Source organism: Rhincodon typus, chromosome 28 (genome assembly GCF_021869965.1).
Source record: "Rhincodon typus isolate 14 chromosome 28, sRhiTyp1.1, whole genome shotgun sequence".
In the NCBI taxonomy this organism is placed as follows: Eukaryota; Metazoa; Chordata; class Chondrichthyes; order Orectolobiformes; family Rhincodontidae; genus Rhincodon; species Rhincodon typus.
Genome location: NC_063359.1, coordinates 19,358,042 through 19,363,374, shown reverse-complemented (window position 1 = coordinate 19,363,374; position 5,333 = coordinate 19,358,042).

Here is a 5,333-nt window from a genome sequence, read left to right as displayed (position 1 = left end):
AGGCCTTTCACCTCATGTTCTGTGTTTTCTTTGGGCTAACTTTTAATCCTAGGGTGGTGAGGAGGTTTAACAGTTCCTTTAACAGTGTCAAATGTTCAGTCCCTGTCTCTGTCTGCAGGAGAAGATCATCCACATACTGGACCAAGCAGTCCGGTTAGGCTTTAGCCAGTCTCTGATGAAATATTCACGGAGAATTGTTAAAACCCTGGGGCAAGCAGGTTCCGGTGTATTGCTGGCCCTGAAATGTGGAGGTGAATTTATGTTGGCAGTGTAGGGGGTGGGGGGTGGACGAAAATCCGTCGCTAATGTACGGTGGCATATTTTGCCCGTGGGGCCTGCCTTGTCATGGTTTTGGGGCTAGTCACCACTGTCGGTGCCATGATTGAGGTGGTTTTATTTAATTCCCCGTAATCAGTGGTGAGCCACCAAGAGAAATCTGGTTTCTTAACCAGCCATATTGGCGAGTTATTGGTAGATGCTTCAGGGCAAAGGGCTCCTTGTTTTAACAAACTGCAGTGACCTTGGCCACCTTCCCCGGTCTGGGGAAACTGTATTGTCTTTGTGGCTTTGGGTCCAATCCATTTCTTATGACCTCATCCTCGACACAACTGCAGTCATGTTTGTGACTGGTGAATGCACTCTTCTGCACCCTGAGAATTGTCTGTTCTGCTGGGTCCTCAGTCGTTTCAGTGGGTCTAATCCACAATTCTACCATGGCACATGTGTGCCTGTCACAAATTCTGGGTTCATCTGAGGCCTAATTGAGCTTGGGCACTTGCCAAAATATAACAACTGGCCATTCAAAGGATAAATTACACTCCTCATAAGATCTGAGCTTAAAATGTGCTGGACGTCAGTACAGAGATTAACCAACACTGCTGGGTGATGGCAGACCATGTCTCCCAGTTTAAACTCTATAGATTCTGTCTATGTCCCCTCCTGTAGTTATCCAGTGAATCCGCTCAGAAGAATTTCCTTACCAGTGCACCACTTATTATCAAAGACTCGGGACGTATGAAGTGTCATTCTGGACCCCCCTTGTATCCCATTAAATCTCAACACACAGGCCTTCCAACTCACTATCTATCAGGAGCTAGCCCACACTGTGCCACCGGGCACTGCACACTCGCTGAGGAGAGGCACGGCTTTGGAGAGCAAATTGGGAGGTACAAGGGGTTAGATGGTGGGATTTACTCTCACTAAATTTGGCTGCGTGATCTCTCCCATCAAATTAACTGCTGCTTACCTCTCTGGACCTTCCAGCAGCATAGACCGGGATCCGGAGCCTGGTTCCTGTATGTTGGCTCTAACTGCCTGGGTACCTTGCAGTCCTTGCGAAGTGGCCTGCGCAGCCCCCAGTTGTAACATTTCCCTTGGATTGGTGGCTGTTGTTTCAGAGCTCCCTGCTGCTGATCCCTGTCTGCCATTGCGGGATGGGTGGCGTATGGAGGTGGATACCTCCAATAATAACTCCCCTTGTTTCGGTCAATGTCCTTGTTCTTCCAAATGGACCAGGGTTTGGGGCTTTTACTGGGTGAATTTTTCCCCTACCTGATTTGGGGTGTTCTGACTCATGAATCTCTTTCTCCCAAGCCTGGGCTATCCTCCTTATCACCCACTGTTCTGTGTGGGTGCTGTCTGCAGAATCAAAATTGTCACAGGCTTTCCTTGTTGCCTCAGTGGCATTTGAGACAAGCATTCAGGTCCAATTTTCCCTGCTTTGTTGTATCAGCGCTGTCTGATCTAGGTCACCAAAGACTCCTGTAAACTGTGTCCACAGGCGCCTGGCAAATGCAGTCAGGTGCTCTCCTTTTCGCTGCTTACACTTATTGAATCCTTGCACTTTTGTATCTCACAGCAGCTAGGACTGCTGTTTTCATGGTCTGCAGATCCCCTCCTCCCTCATTCTGAGAATTGGGCGAAACAGAATGTATCAGGGGGCTTAGGCACATTAACATTAATTTTACCTCCTCAACATCATCAAACCCATGGAGAAACCTTTGTTGGTGGATGCAGTGAAGAAACATATGGGGGTCAGTTGTGGCCTCAAGTAGGATGATCTTTTTTGGTATGTCTACCAATTGCACCACTGTAAACGGGGTTGTACTAGTTTGTGTATTACTGTTCTGCTTGTCCTGACGGGTCAGTGGGTTCATCTGGGGCAAGGTAAGATCCCAGGGCTGCCAAACGATCTATTACCTCCAGAAAAGGAGGTGGTGTCCCCAGTCTTTGCCAGTCTTGGCATACCTATGGGCTTGTTCATCTATTTCCTCCCAGTCTATTCCATAATTATTCCATAATTCCTCACCTGATACTACTGTCCCAAATATGCGTATCATCTCTGCTTGCATGGAAAGTAGGGAGCATAGGTTTTTTTCAATTTCACACTGGCATTTTGAAAGATCTGCAGTGCAGGCTTTGTTTTCTTTGCCTGCGGGTTGTTTAAACACACAACATTGCAAATGGATATTTTTAAATTAGAACATTGCCAGGGAGAGAAACGGAGGGTAACGGATTTTTGTGCAGGGACTGAATTTTCATTCTTCACAATATCTAATTAGAGGAAAGTTTCACTCATCCATGACTGAATAGTACTGTCCAGTACTGTCAGACAGGCAATCTGATAATTTACCAATAGTGGAGCAGTCATAACGGATGGTGATGACGTAAAATTGCATTTTATAAGATCATAGAAATAGGGGCTGGAGTAGGCCTTTTGGCCCATCAAGTCTACTTTGCCACTTGATATGATGATAGCTCATCTGATTGTGAACTTGACTGCATTTTCCTGTCTGTTCCCATAACACTTCACATCAACTATCTGTCTAACTGAGCCTTGAATATTTTCAGTGACCCAGCCTTCACTGGTCCATGTGGAAGATATTCCACTAATTGTCTGACAAAAGAAATTTATTTTCATCTCCTGAGGTGATGATGGAGCCAAAAAGTGGGAAGTGTTCTGCATCTTGTGCTCCCCAATCTAGCTGGCACAGATACAATTGTCTGTGACACTATGGGCAGAACTACACAGTTTTTCTGAAGATCAAGACCTGTCTTCACACTGGGCATATCCTCCATCATGTTGTATGGCATTACCCCTGTGTTAAATGGAATAGATTCAATACAGATCTAGTAGCTCACAAATGGGCATCTATGAGGCATTATGGGCCAGCAGCAGCAGAATTGTATTCAACCACAATCTTGGATCTCATGGCTCCACATTCCCTTCAGTCTTTCAAGCCAGGTGGTCAACTGTTGTTCAGCGACAAATGCAGGAGAAAATGCTAGGAGCAACATATGTAAAACCGTGGTGTCTACCTGGTGAAGCTGCAACATGGGACTACATGCATACCAAACAATAGAAGCAACATGTGATCAACGACTATGATTCTGCAACCAACAGAGATCAGATTTCAGCTCTGCAGTCCTGTCACATTCGGTTGTGAATGATGGTAGATGACTAAACAACTTACAGCAGGGAGAGGCTCCACAATTCTCACTATCCTCAATAATGGGGCAGCCCAGCATATCAGTTCAAAAGACAAGGCAAGAAGCATTTGCAAGAATCTTTAGCCTAAACAGATTGAGCCAAGTTCATGAAACAAGGATCAGTTTGAGCTGAAATTCACATTGCTACAAAAGGCATTGAAACTCATCTGTATCTCCTGGTTTATTTACATATTTCTGGAAGTTATACATTGGGATGAAAGTCACCTGCAGATCATCCAGCTTGAAATAAGAACAATTGTAGCAGTCCCAGAATCCATAAAGAAACTGTACTTCAGAAAACTGATTTTGAGCAGCAAAGCAGAGAAAAAGACTTGATAAATAGATTGATAATAGCAAGAAGCTGGAAGCCACTCTCTCCATCTGTCTCAATGCCAACATCAGTGTCTGGTGAAAAAGCAAAGTTAGGCAACAACTGCTCACTGGGAGCTCAAGATCTACTAACTTTATCTCTGCTGCACAATACCAGTCCGCAGTTAAACAACTTGCCATAGATTTAAAATTTAACACCTCAAAGAATCTAAGAATCTAAAACTGCGATTGTCTCTATCTTCCAGTCTGTACTAGACATGCTCGCCTCCACTTTTCCTTTGAAGCTTATTACCTAGGTTTGTTTGTATCTGATATCACATTTTTATTTTTTCAAGATGTTAGGTTACAAAATTCCTCTTTTTTTATTCAAGACTTCCTTGTCATTTGGCTTCTTTCTTTTTGGTCTATTAGTCATGCTTTAATTTAAACACGATAGCTACATTCTAAAAAGAAAATTAAAATATTCCACCAAGAAGGAATTAAAAAGAGGAGAGATGATTGCCCCTCCTCATATGGTTCTAATTAGAACTTAAGCTGTTTTATTCTCCCCCTCCAAATCCAAATGACTTTATCATAGTGAGTGGTTCTGAGGCACTCCTCAGTATTAACCCTTTCCAAGCCTTTACATCCTTATACAACACAAAAGAATTGTGTGCCAGAATTAGCTGCAAACCTAACCAAGATATTCCAGCATAGCTACATCACGGACATTTACCCAACAATGTGAAAAATTGTCCAGGTACGTTAATCCAGCCATTACTGTCCCATCAGCCTCTTCTCAATCATCAGCAAGGTGACTCAAGGGTTCGTCGACAATGCTATCAAATTACTTATCACTTACAAAACAATGATCTGTTCACTGATGCTCAGTTTGGGTTCCATCAGGGCTACTTGACTTCTGATCTCCTTGATCCATGGACATGGACGAGAGAGCTGAACAACAGAGATGAGGTGAGGATGACTGTGACACCAAAGTAGTATTTGACTGAATGTGGGATTAAGGACCATGAGCAAAATTGAAGTGAATGGGAATCAGTGGGAAAATTGTCTTTGGGTTGGACTCAAACTTAGCTTAAAGGTAGATGGTTGTACTTATTGGAGGTCAATAATTTCAGTATCAAGACATTGCTGCAGCAATAGTTCCTCAGGATTAATTCCTTTATTTTAAGGTTGGAAATGGAAATGTTTCTGATAAGTGGACAATATTCAATACCATCTGCAACTCCTCAGATATCTAGGCAGTCCATGCCCATGTGCAGAATATCTGTACAACATCTAGGCTTGGGCTGATAAGTGACAATTAACATTCGCAACACACATGTACCTGCCAATGACCATCACCTACAAGAGAGAAGCTAACCACCTCCACTTAACATTCATCATAGCATTACCATCTCTGAATCCTTTGATACCAATAATCTTGGGTTTACCATTGATTAGAAAGTCAACTGAACCAGCCATATAAAAACTGAGGCTCTAAGAGCAGGTCAGAGGCTAGAAATCCTGCAGCAAGT